This window comes from Numida meleagris, chromosome 2 (assembly GCF_002078875.1).
Source record: "Numida meleagris isolate 19003 breed g44 Domestic line chromosome 2, NumMel1.0, whole genome shotgun sequence".
NCBI classification, from domain to species: Eukaryota; Metazoa; Chordata; class Aves; order Galliformes; family Numididae; genus Numida; species Numida meleagris.
Window position 1 is genome coordinate 62,586,011 of NC_034410.1, and position 19,735 is coordinate 62,605,745.

General features: G+C 45.3%; 1 protein-coding gene across 2 annotated transcripts in view; it reads right to left on the minus strand.

Moving 5' to 3' along the window:
* Positions 1-19,735, minus strand: part of RREB1 (ras responsive element binding protein 1) — a 96,312-nt gene that overhangs the window by 70,782 nt on the left and 5,795 nt on the right. Inside the window, exon 2 of one of the 2 annotated variants that reach the window (XM_021387046.1) lies at positions 1,241-1,366. The exons of the other annotated variant lie outside the window; for it this stretch is intronic. The gene's annotated coding sequence lies outside the window, so the exon portion shown is untranslated. The remainder of the gene's footprint in view (positions 1-1,240; positions 1,367-19,735) is intronic. 2 annotated transcript variants of the gene reach the window in all.

The following is a 19,735-nucleotide window of genomic DNA, read 5'->3' on the forward strand; positions in this document are numbered from 1 at the left end:
CCCATTCAGTCTGTACAGGAAGACACTTGCTAGACCTATTTCCTCCTCTGGGATAAAGTGTGACTCCACTGTATGCTAAAGCTGAGTCCATCAGCAGCTACTTCCCCCCTCTGCTTATGTGTATTTATTTATATTTAATTTTTTTTGTTTAAAGACCACTCTCAACTGTTACAGCTGTTTCTCCTTCTGGCGATGAGCATCACAGATGAAGCAAAAAGGAGAACGCAGGCCAGCACAGGCCACGGGGGAAGGAAGAAGAAAGGAGAAGAGATGATGAGCCTTCAGAGTCACGGTCACTTGACTTGCCAGTGAGAGGTGGCCGCACTAGCACGGAGCTGGTATGAGTCCCTGCTCCGGTTTGCTCCCGGCTCTGCACAGGAGCTCTCCCTTTGGAACAGGTAAGAAGAAACATACAATGCAGGCAAGGCGGGGGAAAACCTGGTGTGTAGCACAAAGCTGCTCATTGTTCTGCCTTAAAAAAAACGTTCACATCAATGTTAAATTGGAAGCCATGCACTAATTGGGCCAGGGAAAGATTAACACTCTCAGCCAAATACTTTTATTGGTTTCATTAAATATGCCGTAGTACGCAGCAGAGAATGCGGTGGGAGGAGCAGAAACAGGGGAAACAAATGATGGCTTTAGGAATGCACCCCCCACACACATGCATTTCAAACCACGTTTTCCTGTGAGGCCCAAACAGGAATCCCAAGCCTTCTTCATCATTTCCATCTTAGCAACGCTATTATCTTACTCAAGGCTTTCCCACTGATTTTTTTTTTTGTCTTCTTAGTGGTAGAAAAAAATATCCAAGGATCATTTAAATGAAGGCCAGACCTTCCTAGTATACAAATTTAGACACGAACAGATCTTCAAAGAGAGAGACTGCATTTGAATAAACAAAAGTTTACGGCTTACACTTGTGATTGTAATACCTAAGAATCACTACACCACTTTCAGAAATGTTTCTGATGCACGCGTCTTGTACTGAGCTCCTACCAGAGGAGCAGATTTCCTTCCCGGAGCACACAGTGACGCTCCCAAGCACAAAGGCTCACTCCCACCCCAAGAGATGTGCACAGCCACCCAAGCTACTTTTTGAATGTGATTTGGCTTCAAAGCTGTCAGGAAGGAAAGAGGATGAAAATGCGTTGTGTGGGAAGAAAAAGGGGTTAATACTACTGAAAGCCACTGCCTCAAGGCAAAGGAAAACCAAAAGAAAAAAGTTTTCCCAACTGACCTTTTTAATATCAACTGTGCCCTTGCTACTGAAGTGTTGGTGCTGACTCGGCACCCCAGCGGTAGAGAAATATACTGGCAGCGTCACCTCACTGTCACCACTGCTGGAGCACCAGTACCAAGCAGCCTATGGGGAAAGGAAGACAAGCATAAAAAAACCAGTGCCATGGGAATAGCTGGTGGTCGGTTACTCACTTAGGATTCAGAAAAATCTGGCAGGCACTAAGGATATTACCCCAAAGCTTTTGAACTTGTACCTCCAACTAAAATTTTCCACTGGAGTTAAAAAAAAAAAAACAACAAACCAAACAAAACCCAACAACAAACGAAACCTCAAAGACACCAAACCGAAGGAGCAACACCTCAGGACATGCACTGTGGGCACTAAAAGACAGACCGCTCATCTTGTGATGACCTCTTGGGGTTATTACTGATACAGCTGTTTCACCCGTGTTAGCACGTACGTAATACTTTATTCTGTAAAAGAACTCTACAAATCCACCGCATCCATATGCCTCTTGTAATTTAACACACACACGACAGATATGCACAGACACTGAATAAACAAGTGAAGCACACGCTCACCGCCATGCCTTAAAGCAGAGCTGGAGAGCACAGCCTGTTTTAGGGGCAGGGCAGGAAGTACCAAACAAAAGCAAGAAGACCCCCTGCATTTATCAATTATTTTGTACACTGTAGGTACCACACCTAGCAGCCCAGATTTTGAATATTCAAAGCTGTTTACTTCTTCAGTTTTATTCCCTTGCACGCATGATGGGATATGTGGGTGCATTCAGTTTTGAAAGTTGGAGTTTTGAAAGTTTTGAAATCTGCGTTCTCATGATCTATGGACCATTAGCAGTCCTCACGACTTTGGCTTGGATGACCAAAAGCATCTCTCCATAAAATGTACCGGAATTTGAACTTTGCTACTGCCTTAAGCAAACTACAGCTCTGAATCATCGTGATGCCCTGGTACAATGCTGACAAGTCACAGGGAAAATGAGGAAGCTGTACTAATGTAACAGTGAGATGCTGTGCTGGAAAAGCAGGGGCTTCCTGGACGGAATTCTCCTGCATTATTCAATGGGCTTACAGCAACGCAAGGAGAAAACAGGCAGCATTAACTGAAGATGCACTCATACCTGTCCTCTTGGCCCTGCAGTCTGCTAACTTGAAGAGTAAGCACACTCCCATCTGTTCCTGCATGCGGTGGGGATGGCACAACATGCAGCAGCCTGTGGTCTTGCTAGGCTAGAAAGGAGAAGCAAAGCACATGCTGCTGCACTGCTGAGAGCGAAACCAAAATCTGACAGCCCCATCCCCTGATGGGAAACCCTTATTCTCAGCCACCATGCTTTGCACCTCCAACGGTCTGGTCCGAGTCCACACTGAGCTCCTGCTCAGCATCACTGCGCCCAGGATGGCAACATCACACAACTGACCAGCTCTTGATGGATTTTGAGATTTTCTAACACCTTATTCCTCCTCCCTCATATCAAAGATCTATCTAAAAGTTGTTCCTCATCCTCATCCTTCGTATCAGCTTGTGGGTTAGCACCTGGCCCTCCAGGAAGCCTTTGTCACCAAACAGCAGTCAGCCTCGAGAACGTGTTCAGACAAAAGGGAATACTGAGATTTCAAGACAGTTCAACGAACCTGGGGCCACAAAAGCTGATTTCAGATACACGCAAACAAATGAAGTCGGGAAAACAGCAAAGCGAAAGCCAGCAGTTGTAAGCACACATCCCTCCACTCCCTCCACATACAAACCCCCTCCATCCTCATTTTGTCAGCTCCCCATGCAGCCATTGGGGTGCAGAAGGCCTCTGGGGAGGGTGTCCAGAACCCCCAGCTCACTGTGGCAATAGGAGCACGCTGGGTAAGACGGACCTCTGGTGTTACCCAGTGTGCCCTGCCCCTGCTCCCTCCCCGCGTGCCGAGAAGGGACACAAAAGCAATACTGTCTGTCCTTATAAGCTCTGCTTTGCATGTGTTCGGCAAGCTAGGACAGCTGTGTGGACGGCTCGCAGAGTTCCAGGAAGTTGATGTGTTTCTTGGCTTCGACTCCAGTTTATTTGCCTTAGATGAAGTGGCGACCCAAGAAAGTCTCTCCGCATCCCCCTGGGCTGGCAGCCTACGGGACGGTGGCATGCCTTGAGTCACGGTGCACAGTCTCTCCCCAGATGGATGAGCCTTCCCCACCAGCCTGGCTGCTGAGGCTTTCCCTCAGGCTGGGGCTGGCCCACATCCCGCTGTGTGAGGAGACACTGTGGGACATGGTGCAGGACAGCCTGGGAGTCCGGGACCACGTTCCTCAGAGCCAGGGGCTGCAGGGCCTGGCCCTGAAGGCTCCCTGCTGAGGTGGGCCTGAGACCCCCTGCAGCTCTCAGGGAAGCAAAACCTCACCGCTGCTGCTGCCTCAGAGAGGGGCAAGGAAGATAAAGAGAAGAAACAATCTAAATGCAGCAAGTAGAAAGCCCTGTATTTTCTTTCAATTTTTTGCCTTGCAACGACGAGAAGAATCACAAACCCAGTGAATTTAATACCTTGGAGGAAAGAAAAGAAAAAAAAAGCTATCCACTGATGTGCCATCACCTAGATGGCTAAGCAAGCACTGCACTGAGGGAATGGGATGCTTGTCCCAGAGCCTAAAGGGCGAGCTAGACAAACTGCACTTGAGAGAGCCAGATGGAAAACATTTCAGCGTAAGAGAAAGAAAAGCCACTTCCCCTCTAGCCAAGGCAAGCTGCAGTGCCCTTCAGGCTCTGGAGAAGAAAAGGCTACAGGATGCAATGTGGGTGAAGTGGGACACTCAGTTCTGCTAGGAGATGCTGGCATCCCCGGCAATATACAGCCCGTCTGAACCACGGGATATCTTGTCCTTTTAAGGTGGGCCAAGAGCAAGCATCTGTGCAGCAGCAGCACAGCCCGAGCCTGCAATCAATAGCCCCTGGTGTCACTTAAAAAACAGGGGCTTCTGTGCCTTACCAACTGGTCGTGCAGATGCCCAGGCACCCACCCGGCAGGGAGACAATCAGTCTGGTTGTTCCTCCTTGTGGCATCGTGGAAACAAGAAGGAACAGCAGCAGTGAGAGGAAGAAAAGCCACGGAGCTATGCGGCCGTGCCGCTCGCTGGCAATCGGTGCCTGCAGCTGTTGGGTCAGGAGGGGGGCCTGCAACCCCGCAGCTTGGCCCAGGGCAGCCCCGGACCCAGGGCTGCGGGCAAAGGTCCCAGGCAAATCTCTGGAGGATGGGCTGGGAGAAACGAGCAAGCATTTTGCTGCCTCGTGCTTGTTCCTCACACATAGCTGGAGCTGCATGTGTGCAGCAGGACAGGTTTGGAAGGGATTACTGAGAGGCAGGATGAATCATGCAGAGGAAGACATAGAAAATCTCCTGTGCTAGTGCCCTGCTTCTTGCGATCCTCTTCCTCCAGGGATGGATTTAAAGAGGGCTTCACCCACCAAAGGGTGCAGTACTGCGCAATGCAAGAAAAGAAGAGAAATTACAGTGACTAAAACTCATTTCCTGGCGGTGGTGTTGTCAACCATTAAGACTTTATCGCAAGCCTTGTGAAAATCTGATGGTATTACATTACTGCATAAGAATCTCCAAGCTATTTTCAGGGGAAGTTCTAGTTTTATGGGTTGTGTAGAAAGGATAGAAACTTCAGATGCTCAACAAAACATTAAAAAGCAAATTAAGGTAAATGTTTTTACATTGTAAAGCCTCAAGCTCTTAAGGATAATCATGACCTCAGATGCTCAACCTGTAACTTCTTAACACATGGCAGTATCAACACAGAGCGTCCCTTCCTTACAAAACAGCATATTTTATACCCAGGAATACACATCCTTCAAAACCAAAATGGCTTTTTTTTTTTTTTAAGAGGGAAAAAAATCGCAACAGCTTGACACGTTTCTAACATTTTATTTAAAAGCCAACGCAGCTGTATTCTAGTGCTACTTAAAGATGAGAGCCCCTACCAAATTACCAAACTCATTTTAAGCAGAAAGGGATTCAACACGCTAATGTTTTGCAGAGAATGATTCAAGAGTCTGCAGCTCTCCTCGCTGCTCTTTTCCAGGGAGCATGACTTGCTGACAGGATTAACTACTGCCAGGCTCACGAAGCTGGGAGACAGCTGCCACATGGCAGCCATTTATTACAAAGCTCCACTCCTCTAAAGTTAGGAAAGAGGCAGACTATTTCATCTGTGTTATCAGCAGGGTTCCTCTGCTCCACAGGCTTGAGAGACCAGGCTTCTAAACAAACACCTCCTTTTCTACTCCACCTTGTTAACATCCTTATCTTCCCGTCTTCTGTTTCTGGTCAGCACAGGAACTATTCCGTCTATCACAAGCTCCAAACAAATAAACAACACATTTATAAGTCAATTTAAAATGTTCAGAAACACACACACTGAAAGAGATTTTTAGAGAGTTTTGGCTTGACGTTAGGAGAGGGAACCACATGCCACAGGGAGGAAAAAGAGAAGTGCTGGAGCAAAGGGATTCTGAAATATTCTGTGCAACCTTCACTCTTCTGTCCACCTTAGAAGGTATTTTTGAAGTCAGGCTCCAGCACAACATCCAAAGCAGCTACACAGGCTTTTTGTGAGCAAGATAACCTGCAGCACGGCTTCATACCCATATCTCCACACCAGGCAGACCTCACACAGACCCACAAGCCAAAGTCACAGTCCTGCCCTGCACAAGGTACAACAGGCTTCGAGTCAACCACCTCCTACAGTCTGTTAATGACTAGAAACAGATATGCACCACCGATGTCATCTCCACGTGATATTAAATTGAGATGACCATCAATTGCCATTCTCCTATCATTCTGAACCAGAACTAAAAGATACAAGCTAGCTGTTCAATTTTACCTGGAGTGTTCTAATCAGGTATTTGCCGTTGATGCCAGAGTACCACAAATCTTTCAAACTGGGGTTTATTGCTTCCTCACGGTGAAGGAAGAACCCAGCCTTGAGAAAAACGTCTCTACCCCATTGCTGATGAAGATGCTGCTGCAGCCTTGTGAGCACTCGCACTGGCTTACTGCAGCTGGGTAGGTAGCCTTCCTTCAGCACTGTTTGGAGAGCTTTGCATTCTGAAAGTCAGTGTTTGTTTTTCGTTTGAGTTAGAGGTAGATTAATTACAGCAGTAGATGGTGCTGGCAAGCAGGCAAACCATCTCCAAGCTGAGACCCACACAGGAGAGCCGCCAGGGAAACTTTAAACAACAGTGCTACTTGTCAATAGTACTCTTCAGTATGAGTTTTCTGTCTATTTTGAAGTAAGTAAGGCGAAACTAACCTGTGGGAGGTGTTTCCTGCACACTCACAAAACGAAACAGCATCTCTTAATTTTCATAGACTGCAACACACATGCTAAAAAAGAGCACAGGAATCCAGTTCTGCAATTTCTTTCCTTTATCAGATGAGTACAAGCAGCTTCCTCAGAAAAGATCTCTCTCTATCTGACCTGACAAAGATGCATTCTAAACCAAGAATTGCCTACACTCACACAAACACAAATCCCCTTCATCCACAACCACATCCAGCTGCTGATCTTCTACGTTCCTTGCCACATAGCTTTTGCTCTGGGACTTTCAAAAAGCCTAGCAGGCATTTCAAAAGGATTTTACAAAGTACACAGGCCCGGCCTTGCAAAAGCTCATGAGGAATCCACGGAGGTCATCATGGAGCTTAGACAGTCTGCAAACAGCATAATCCACACGCTGGTGGGGTGAGGAATGCCCAGAGTCGGGAGGATAGGCCTGAAGACTTCTGCAGCATTGGACTCCTCCAACAATGCAGTAAACCGTGAGGAAATGCCTGCTGATCTTCAAAGCTCGTCAGCGGGAACAGTCTTAAGTTCCCTGAACGGGAGCATTCTGGTGGCAAGGCCACAATCCTCTTACACGCTCAGAGAAAAACACAAAAACACAGTAAACGAACAAACATCCACTAATGTTAATAACTGCAAATACTAGCAAGACTGACCCTCTACTCTGCAACGATCTTCCAGATCCATCCAGCAAAGTTTTGAAGCTCCTCGGCACAACAACCACAGGGATTAGGCAGCAGCTTACAGCCTCTGCAGCTTTCTTTTTTTCTATTATGGGCAGTCCTACCCACATGCAGGCTCCTGGAACGCAATTCTCAGTTGTTCAGACAAAGGGAGATGCTGCAGCCTGTAGGTGTAAAAGGTACCCACTGTAACTCTGTCAAGACCACTGCAGAGCACGGCCCCACGGGCAGAATTTTAGGTGCAGCCTTCAGTTGTCTGACAGGCTGTACAAGTCACTGTGAGTAAAGGGGAGTCTGGACACCTGCACCGCGCAAAGAATTGCAGGAAGTTTATTTCAGGAAAGCGGAGGGAAAAGAAAGAAAACAGACAAAATTGTGAACAGGTTTCTTCAGTAAGTGAAGTTTCAAGTTGCTGCTCCTTCAGCCAAAAATGTCTGCTGCTGGTCCAAAACCATCCTCCTCTCCCAAAAAAACAATTCCACTGCTTCACACATTCCCATCAAACAGATGATACAGACAATTCTTTCCACATCTCACGTATGAAAACGGCAGTTCATTTCCTTCTGCTCACTCCCCCTGACAGATAATATTGCACACCCCAAAACCCTAATCTGAAACGAAATAGTACAAATTATGAAAAGTTCAACTCCACTGTGCAGTAGTTGCAAATACTAGTCACAAAGACACAGAATCATAGACTATCCCAAATTGGAAGGGACCCATAAGGATTATCGAGTCCAACTCCTGGCAAACTCCAAAACAACCAAGCACACACACACAAAACAGGTCAACAGACCTGTGCCTCCACTCACAGCCATCTCAATTTCTACAGCAGGATAACAAGAGTTTGCTAAGAGGAACCTTGACTAATCTACTTCAGATATGCACACACAGCAAAGCAACATTAAAGGATCACAATAGGACCTGTGATACTGAAATTCATACTTATTTTCATGAGGGATGTTCCCATGTGAACATCTCAGTCATACATACATACACACCCACTTTCTTTTAATTCTAAGAATGAAATCACCTTGCTTTACAGTTTTAAGCCAGCCCATACTGTGGCAATATGTTGCACCAAAAGTAATGCCACCTATTTCTTTCCACGTAAATTACAACCAATAGACAGAGCACAATAACACTGCTTGATAGAGCAGATTCTCAGCTACAAAACACTATGTTTCAACACAGTCACCACTGTGACATTAGCTCTACATTTTTGCCAGCGATGAACAAGAGCCTGTACACCACACTTGTAAACATCTGCACCAGCGGGGCTGACTGTCACTGTTGCCACTGCTGAAACACACCGTCCACTGCCTCACTGCGCTCACATCCACTGGCTGGTCTCCATCAACATTCAGCAAGCATCAATGATTGTCAGTGGGTGCCATTTTTTCCACATGGAGGAATTCAGTGACGCACCTTTGCTTCTTACATACTTCCATGTCAGACGCCATTTTGTCAGACTGCCCCTCTGCTGCCAGCTGTCACAGGGCAGCAAAATGTAATGGAATATTGGTGGGAAGGTTCAGCCCCTACTGCCATACCACCAACATCCGCCTCTGACGTTGTGGGCCTACATCATAAAACAGGAGGCACTGCTTCATACTTAATAGATGTTAATTCCGAGCAAAAGTAATGGACAAAGAACATCTCAGTGACAGAAAATCTCAATGCATACTTTCACCCAGATACTAAATAGCAGGAGCTATTTTACTTCTCCAGTTCAGACATTATTGCTTTGCACTAAGTTTCATAAGCATTCTGGAGTTCAACTGTTATATATAAAGAGGTACAGTGGAAGAATTCAAGGAATTAGTAGCAGTCTCACCTGTGGAGAAGATAAGTGTGTATTTTAATGAGTTTAAACAAGAAACTAAAGGAGAAACCAAACAAAACCACCAGCTAAATAAATAATTCTTCACTGTAAGGTAAAAAACGTTTCTCAGCCTACCCACTCATTTCACACATGGTAATGTGGAAGTATAATTCTACCAAAAACTAGAAGACAGTCACCAGATTTGTTTCACTTGTTCGTTCATCTGAACTTCAAAGAGGGTTTCTGAAGCTGGAAGATTTCGCCAGCCTGACTTACTGACAGCTGAAGACAGAAAGAGGGCCTTCCCTCATCTGTTAGGGTCTTGCACGACATGGAGACTATGGAGGTAGACACTTTTTAAAACAGAAGGAGCAGCAACAAGTTCAGCATATTTCACAATGAACTCAAAACATTATTCAATACAGATTTGACATTAAAAAATATAGTTGACAAGTTCAGAGGTTCCTTAGTAAATACACCCCTATAAAACTTCCTAAACCTGCTAAAACAGGGATAATTTCTGAAATAGCAAGGTCGTTAAAGCAAGCAAGCTCCCACAAGGATTCAGTAGTTGGGAGGGTTATCAGACCTCTGGGGAAGTCAGGGGCTCCATCTTGGCAGTGTTTCAGCCTTTCATACACCCAGGAGACTGATTACTCCATGATAAGCAATTAGGAACCCCAGGGAGGACAGTTAACTGTCCTACCAAAACAAAAAGGCTGCACAAATGTAAGTCTCACTAGATTAAAGAAACACTATCTGAAGAACAGCAAATTTGTGTTTGCTCCTTTCTACTGGAACTAGCAAAGATTACACTTTGCCTACATATGGCACACACAGATCTCAGAAATCCCAAATTTGAGCACGTACTTGCTGCTAAATTGGTAACAAATGCTCTGAAGCATTTTCTTTCCCAAGACACCAGTGCTGTGATGCAGGAAAAAAGGAGGAGGGATGGAGGGGAGGAATACAGTAAACAATGATTAGAAGACTTGAAATAGTAATCTCATTCAGTTAAATTTGTTTTCCTCATTGTTAAAATAGTGCCCAATTGAGGATAAGCTGCCAAAAGAGGGACCTAGAAGGGCTCTGGGAGGCTCCCGCTTGCAGCAAGGCACCTATGTGTATCACCATCCTGCCCACGTTAAACATTTATCTCTGGTGAAGCTGATGGCTGAATTCACCTTTCACCTGCCAGCTGATGTAGAAGCTCCAACACATACCACCACTGCCAGTGACAGCGTAAGTTCTGAACTGCGTCAGGCACAATAAATTTCAAAGTACTATGACAGCTTAAAATATGAAGGAATGCTTTTCAATAAGATGACCCCCTGTTCGTTTCTGCCCTTTTATCTTTTCTTAACAGTTTGCCATCCAGTGATAGGAGGGAACCCCAGCTGCATAGCCTGAGCTTTTATCTTCTGCTGACCATGCAACAACACAAAGCTCAGAGCTGGATTTCCTGCTGCTTGCCTAAAGGGGCTGTTCAGCTTGTTTAAATATTACTTGCCTTGAGAGCCTTGGAGTTGTGCCCAAGCACTGTACTGTATCTTCCCAGCATCCATTTCAGCATGTACTTTAAAGGTCTTTAGGTTCGATGTACTATGCTCTCCCTCGCGACAGGAGGAGCCTGATGCCTCCAGGAAAAAAAGAAAACCCACACAACTCCTCCCTCTCCCCCCGTTAATCCCCATGCCTCATTCTGCTACACGGCAAACAGAAGTCCCTCTTCATCCCAAAAGCATGCAAACATATTTAGTTCAGTAAACTGAACCAATTACAACCAAGGCAAAGACATTCCAGTACGAAAGTCGGCAGCTAGAAGAAATCAAATGCCATGTATCACTTACGGCAAGCTATCAGAGCTCTGTAAGCAAACAGCCGACAAGGTACAGGACCAAAAGCAGACTTCTAAGGCGAGCTGTGGCATGGCAGCCTCCTGTCATGTCGAGTTTAGGAAGTCTCCACAGTGGATTTTAGAAAGTAAGAATCTTCAGATGGGACCTCCTCAGAATTTGTGAACTTAACACTGTGTCACTTTCTTTCCTATTTCAGAGTGAGGATGCAAATAAACTACAGCTTTTACAAAAGCAAGAAAGGACAATCAGCCTGTGCAGACTCTTTCAAAGCCCCTCATGTTCACAATTACCATACCACAGAGAGGCTGAGCTCTGTTACAAGGTCAGCAGCGAGATAACCTTGGCTGAACAAGAAGCCCTGTGCTAGCTGGCCCAGCAGAGCATGAGGTGGCTCCTGTGCGGCCCAGCAGGCCTTGCTGCTCCCCAGCCCTATCAGGAGAAAAAGACGGCAGGCAAACCCAGCCTAAAATCAACTCGTGGAACTTGAGGTGCTAGTAAGGAACACTTTAGCCAGTGCTGACTGCCAGAAGTGTCCTGGAAGAAGATGCCTCTCATACCTCGTCTCGCTGCTGAGGTGCAGTGATATGTGTCCCCCCACAAGCTGATTTAGAACTACGGCTGCAAGGAATCTCAAGGCTAGATGTGGAAACCCGTTTTTAATCCATTCTGCTCTGCCTCAGTCTGCAGAGCACAGACTGATTTAACCTGATGTAAGCCATGGCTGTCATTCAGAAGGACAGACTGCCAGTCCTCACTTAACCCCTCAGCTCCCGCTGCACCCTTCTCCCTCGTGCCTAGCAGTGATCTGGGATCATGGAATCGGCCATGCCAGTTTAGGATTTGTAGTGTGTTTGTTTTTTTGTTTTTCTCTATACGTGCACGCAAATATATTTCACTAACAGTCTTCAAACAGGGTAGCTGAAGCATCGTCAAATTACACCCTCTATTTGAGTGCGGGATGAGAGACCTGAGCAAGAATGTTGTCTGTAACTCTATTCCTGTGGTGCTGCAGTACCATGGAAAGATGAAAAGATGTCGTGGAACAAACTCTCAGCCAGTTCCATCTGCAGAGTCCCTCCTCCCACTTCCCCTCTCTCCCCTCCCTCCAGCTCAGAGCTTGTTTGCAGTCCCTCTGTCATAAAGAACATTCCTTACCATTAAAATTCTACCTAAGCCTCAGCTCTCCAATTTACCTTGTGAAAATAAGTTCACCATAAAACAAACTAGCACAATTAAAATGTCTGCACTGCATCTCTTCCATGGCATCCCTGGAAGAGGGGAGCAAGAGAGCAAGAGCAGTCCCCGGCGGTCTGTCAGTCATTTTACTGCTTGTCTATCCAATCTCTCCCAGATCAAGGACTGGGTGTACCTTTTGTGCAGCACTAAGCACAAAACAAACAAAAGTCCAGAAAATCTCCACCCTCAGCCTCCCTCAGAGTTCTCAGGGCTGATTTAAACTGCATTTTCCACATTTTTGTTTGTTCACAAGCAGCTGTAAATGGCCCTGTCCCCATGCACAAAGATGAAGCTATCCCCCCAAAAAACAACTCACGCTTCGTTAAGCTACATCAGTAACAATGCTGGAACAGTCTTGCCACCATGTGCCACTACACGTCTCAACCAGAGCTACAGAACGGTAAGCAGGGCAAATTGCTCACCTGGAGTTCCCAGGTACTTTAGAAAAAATATTTACAAACCTTGGAGCCTTGGACTTAACCTGCAGCACAGTGGGAATGGCACACATGCTCCCGCACTGGCAGCTAACTGCCTCCATCACCTTAAGGGGATGGAATGGGACAGAAGTGGAGAAAAGAAACCAAAGCTGCACGGAGCAAGGACATGCTGCCTGGCTGCGTGTCCTCAGACGCTGCTAGCTCACATTGCTTGCACCATCTGATCGCTCAAAGCTAAACATGGAATGTAGGTAGCAAGTCATAACGCTGTGCAGAGCTAGAGACGTGACTATCAGCTGTTTCTGCATTATAATTACTTCACCAAGGTACAGCAGGACCAAATGTTGGTCTGTTGCAGACTTCTGCACTGCTTTAATTCATTAAAAATAACAACGAAGGCTGAATGTCACTTACAGATTCAAGACTACTGTCACTTTTCTGCAGGCCCAGCATTCCCCGTTTAAGTTTTCAGTCATCCAGACAAGAGGAGGGACCAGAATTATTTTTCTTTATTCAAAACAGCATTAAGAAATCAGATTTCACACGGCTGTGATCTGTCTCTCCTCCCCAAGAGAGAAAGAAGTTTTAAAGACAAACACACTGAAGCAGCACTCCTGAACCATCATGCTCTGCATTTCCAAGCACGACTTGGTCATGTAGCAGAGGGGTTGGACTACATGATCTCCAGAGGTCCCTTCCAACCCCTATGATTCTGTGATTCTGTGATTTCCCCTGCTGGCCACTTCTGCTCCCATACTTTCTCTCGCTCTCCTTTCATTTTTAAAGTTTCTGCTACTAATAAGAATAATAGTAAGAAAATCTTACTGTAATACCATAATTTCTTTGTATTATCAAATTCTCTGGTGAATTGTTCAATTCGCAGTGATACTGACCCTCAGATCCCACTGGGCCTTAACTGATGCAAACGGTTTCCTTCAGTTCTTTCTTTCTCCATTTTATTTTTGTCCTAACATGCACGAAGTACATGCACAGGGCTGGGTTTTGCAACTCTGGGCTGAAAATGCAAATATTTTCACCTGTACAGCTGGAAGGGAAGGCTTAACTTTTAGGCAATTTGTTACTGTACCCCGTTCAGAATTAAGCCAAGCTCAAAGAATACGTCAGTGAAGAAATGATTTAAGCCAACGATTCAACACAACTTACTGTCCAGGCTTTGCCCTGTGTGTGAAGCTTAAGTTATTGGGAGCACAATCTGTCAGACAGTGATATTAATTTTAGTACAACACATCAGCAGAAAAACAACAACAAGAATGGTACTAGAAAAGACCAAGAACTTGCAGCAGTATGCACACAAACGTTTTATGTTACACAAAACAATACAGGCAGTGCAAAGCAAGATAGCACAGACTCTTTCCAAACGACTGCAGGCCAAGGGATGCTTTCAGGAGATTATTCGGAGCTACCTACAGCTTCCTGCTGGAGCGTGGACTCCCCCTACCCACCCCCACCCATCCCTTTGCCGAAACAAAGGAAGGAACACATTAGCACCTTTCTTGATAAAGATGCTTCCGCAGCAGAATCCTTGTGAGGGCTGAATACAAAGGGATGCCCCCCGCCCAGACTTCAAAGTTGCCATTTTTCGCATGAGCGGCAATGCACCCGGATGCAAGGTGGTTATCAGGAAGGTAGCAGGAAGGGACCAGTGCAGCATGAGCCACAGCTGTGCTCGAGCAGGTCAGAGAAGCACGCTGGTGGCTAGCAGACCAGAACTTCTGTTAGCACCAGCAGAACACCAGCTCTAAGAAACCACTTCCTATCCGATTCCCCCTCCTGACGGCCTGCTCCTTACCGTCATTCAGAACAACCAGGCAACTGATCTCTAACCATCCATCAGAATTGGCTAATACAATGTCACCCAGCCTACCGCACCAACAAAAACCACCAACGAATCAAGCCGGTGGTTAACTGCAAACTTTTGCTTTACTGACAGCATTAGGCCAAGGAAGGTTCTCTCTTTCCCTTTCCACGGACGCCGCCCTCTCAGAAACCCACTCCACACAACCTCAGATTTACAAATACAAACATCCTACACATCTGCTTCCACCTGGTGGATTACCAGAGATTGAGACTACAGCACTTTTCAAAATGATCGTGTAAACTCACCCCTAAAACTGGCAGCACGGCAATACTGTGGGCAGCACTAGAAGGAAGGAGCACTGGGTTTTGGAGGGAAGGGGAGCTTCTGAGAAAAGGAAGACAAATCTCTATTTAACCCCTTTTCAAACTCCATTTTTTCTCCCTTAGAAAGCAAACAATAAAAGTGATTTTTCTTTCATTTTGATGAGTTCCTCGAAACAGCAGAAAGCAAAGCTATTCAGTATTGCTCCTTGGTGCTTAACATGAATGAATATCCTCAGCCAAATGTCTTGTCAAAGAACTTACAAAACACTCTTTCCACAGTCTCTACTTCCATAACCAAGCAAAAGAAATGAGTTATTTTTTAAAGCGTATATTAAAAACACACACTACACATACATACTGCACATAATCAAAACAACAGAAAAATTATCCTGAAATGTTTCATTAATTGCTAGCCTTAACGATGGAAACCTGGGGCTACTGTAAGACTTCAGCAACGAAAATGAAACAGGTCAGGGTGTGTCCTGAAATACTCTCTGCTGCAAAACCTTTCAGACCTTGTTTCAAAAAATTTCCTTGCTATGGTACCTGCAAACGTAGCTTTGCAGTAACTTCTCATTCCGTCTTCATACGCACATCTTTATAGTTCCAGCACCAGTGGTATCTCATTCTCTGCGCTCACAGCCCAGCAAGACCCACTCTGGAGCTCCAGCTGTGGCATGCTCCTTTCTGCTGCTGCAGTTTCCCCTGAATGGAAGTGAAGGTGAGCACTGCTGCAGCCTTCCTCTGTTCTCTATTGCACTGTGAGCTCACTAAGATGCAGACAGACCACTGCAAATCACATTGAAGGGCTCAATACAAACCAAAGCCTCAGAGTCTTGAATTGGTACATATAGGCCCCTTCTACTAAGGAGATACATTAACTTCCACTGAAGCTTCAAACAGGCACTGCCAAAAGGTCCTTGAGCAAGCTGTGGTCTGCAAGGGAGGGCTATAGGGACCATGCGCTACATGCCCAGGTATTTATGAACTCCTGGGCCTTTGTTTTAATATAAGAGACTACCTGTGTTTGGCAAGGTATGCAAATCTTGCCAGGTAGCTTTCAATCTACCCTTACTCCATGTGGAACAGAAGCACCTGCAAAGTTAAATGCATCCAACAGAACAGCTTTTTTGTCTGACACCAGCAAACCCCTCAAACATAAATTCCATACCTCCGTGTCACAGCACTGGAGAAATATTTGGGCATTCACCACACTGTTTGCTAGTGGAACAGCATGCAGATACACAGGTACACAAGGCTGCTAAATTGCTACATCAAGATGTGGGACTACATTGCCAACTAGAGTGTTCACAGAGCTAATCTAGCTTACTCCACTTTGGAGTCAGAGGGACAAAAGGATGCTTGGCTTTCATGGGATCATGTGCAGGCTTTTTCCCCACACACGTTGCAACAGACATCAAGAACAGAACATGCCAGAGTAAGCACTGCTGCTGTCACCCCCGCCAGCTTATTCCCATCAACAGCTGTACCTGCCGTCTCCCACTCCCTTCCCAAATCTCAGTACTCCTGCAGTAGAACTCTGAGGACTAGAAAAAATGGTCAGAATCACCTCCCACCCCCACCTTTTTTTTTAGGGTAGTGGAAGTTTGTTTTTTCTTCTAATAAGAAAAGAGAGGACATAAAAAAGAATTCAAAACCTGAAGTTATTTTCCCTTAGTTGCGTATTTAGAAATGGCTGACATTTTTTTTTTTATTATTAGTTTTATTACTTATTTTTCTCTCAACCAAAACAAACGTGGCCTGAAGCTAAACACCTGAAATGTGGTGTTCCAGCACAACTGGTTGAAGCTTAGTAGAGCTGCATGCAAGTGAAAACAGGGCTTAGAATAAAGGTGCCCAGTGATCTCTGACTGAAAATACCCGTGGCAGCCCAGCGTCTTGCTTGCAGAGGAACTTACCAACATTACTGTCCCAGCTGGCTCTCTATGTATACCTTGAAATAGGGAAGCTGACTAAGCTCCCTACAAACTGGTCTGGTCAGTTCCAGTCACCCCCATCTCAAACCAGTGAAAGCCAACAGCTAAACATCCTCTCAAAAGGTGAAACGAAGTCTTGAACCACAATGGTGGAACTGCTAGCAAATATTAGGTATCTTTTTTCCTCAAGTCCAGTAGCTGTCCTAGCCCCTCATCCCAGAAGTCAAGAGAGATATTCAGCGCATTTTTGGATTTGCTGACTTTAAGCCCATTGGATAAACTCAATTCCTGGTTGTTCACAAGTCAAAAAATGTTTGCTTGGGAAACAAAGCAGAAAAAAGCTGCACTTCTCTCACAATCACTCCATTCCAAGAGCCACAGCTTTAGCACTTCCAGTTTCCCATCTCATTAAGTGCCTTGCAGTACTTGTTTTTGTAATCATTTTCCACGCTGTCTACACAAAAAGCTATCTCAGCAGCCAGAAGAACTACATTCCTTACACACGGACCCTTTCCAGACTCATCCCAATACTTTCTGTGCTTAAGGTCCTATACATTCACGAACACAGATCACTACAGGCCCACCAGTTAATTCATTTCAAGTTGCCCTAATTTTGAGGCTAAACGCTTTTTAAACTTCTCCATCCTTGATGTTCCTGTTTAAGGAAGTTAGACTGCCTCCCAAATTCTCTCAATTCACTGTTGCAATGATGGCACTTCAGCATCCTGACTCTGACAAGCCACTGAGCCAGTCTGCATTTCCGTGCACACAGAGGGCAATTTGCATTAACTACTACGTACATAGCATCTTTCTTTCCAAGGACTTTTGAGTGAGAAGCCATCTGTTATCCAGCTTTTCCTTTTCAACTCTTTCAGGACATGGATACCTCTTCCCTCTCTTTCCTCATCACCTCCACTCTGAAAGGTTACAGCTCATGGACCCCGTGGTAGATGCCAAGGCCTTTGGTGAATCAATCAATGGCGGTTAGCTACAACATTAAGGTTCAGCCAAGATACAAAGCATAAACATTCTTCCAAAAACTTTAAAATCCAAATGCAAATTTTCTGCCCATCTTCTTGAATGTCAGGCAACAGAAATGCCAATAAAAGATGTCACTGCAAGAGGAGCCAGTCAGTTGTCCAGGGTCTGATGACAAGTCCTTGGCAGGAGAGAATGGAGATCCAGCCACCACTGGTGGGACATATATGGCTTTTAAACTCCAACCTCCCTCAGTCTCTCCACGAGATCTTGTCCTGCTGATCAGGCCCCATGTTCAGCCCACTGTGGTCCCTGCATCTCTTTGACACAATGAACGAATTGTTGCTGAGCATCGTTGGCGGCAGCTTGAATCCCCACGGACGGCGTATGTGTCTTCTCCTCTTTCACCAGCTATACCACTACCATTCTGGGGCTTAACAGTGCAAACTCAGAGTTACAACAAAAAGCAAACAGGTGGTCACTTCCTGAGGTCAAAGCGTACCTGCAAATGCAGGTTCACAATGCAATGCACAAATATTTATTTTCTCTGCGTACTTTTACATCCTCTATGCCTTGGAAAGCTTTGGTGTTTTTTTTTCCAAAGGAAGAAAAGAAAGAACAAAAATCCCCAGTTCTTCCAGTTTCTGTGCAAGGAGCAAATCCTCCAATACACCCTTTGTGTGCTCAGGTCCCTGAAAGCTGCCAGAAATAGTCGAAGGATGGGGGATGAAGGAAGTTTTCTGTGATTAATCCTGCTTTCAAAAGGCTTTAGAAGTAACTATGATCAAACAGATGCAATGCATTGCTCAAATCAATATGAAAACTCAGAATGGAAACTATTTTAGAAATCACTGCAGCTTTAGGTTTTCTATTTATTTACAGTTTTGACAGTAAAGGATGAATGGGTTCCCATAGAATCAAATGACTTTTCAACTTCAAGATACAATTTCACACAAACTGTTATCGTTGCATCTTGTACATTTGTACCACAGACTCAATGGTACAAGCATGAGGATGCATACCTGCAAGGTAGATAATCATACCTTTGCATCAAAATCATTACTAAACAATCCGACAGAAGGATGCTTACTTTTAGTACGTACAATTCCACATCACTCTACTCATTTGCAACCTGTAGTACGGATATCATTTAGCTCTGGAGACAAAAGGAGACAGGCTTCTCCTCCAGTCAGATGTAGTAAATCCATGGAAGTCAACACAAAACCCACCAGAGGCACAAGAATCAGGCCTTTAGGATGGTATGCTACCGTCTCCTGCATGGTTAAGTCTGATGAGCTTGCTGAAGCATAACTTTCAGCCAAGTGCTTTTTCATACTAACTCATCCACAGAGCAGAGACGATTAATCACCATTTATTACTCACCTTCTGGCAACACCCACTCTAAGCTAGGCACCGTCCAGACACACCAGGAAGACGGTCCTCATCTGAAGGGTCTGTCATAAAAGGGAGCGATTTCTGAGACTCAATCCCGACAGGCACAGCTACCAGGATCCACCAGAACAAAGCTGCTCACAGGATTCCTTAAACACGAACACAATTCTTTCAAAAAGTGGCAAGACTGGTAGTAAATACACCAGCTGTACCTACTTTTCATTGCCTGCCAAGCCCCACTGGAGTTACTGTACAAATAATTCTTATGACAGGATGTTGCTGAAGAAATACAGAGGATCTTCACAGACTATGACAGCAGTTAAACGTTCAGAGCCCATCACTTGGTTACAGTACATAGGAAAGTTGTTATTCTCTTCTTCTGCAGCATTAGTAACTTCTCAAACAAAGAAGCCTGATTGAGGCAGACAGTGAGGGGCTTATCAGCTTAGGAAATGGGAAGGATGGTCCAATTAACTGCCAAGCAGTCAGACATAATTCACTCTGACGAGGCCAATGAGAGACGAGTCAGAGAAATGCATGTCCTGTCCATTTACGTAACACCTAAACATTTCCCCCACCACAAACTCTTCTCTTCTGTGAGCTAAATAAGGAGCAGCCCGCCAGAGGAAAACCTCCCTGTACCCATCCGCAGCT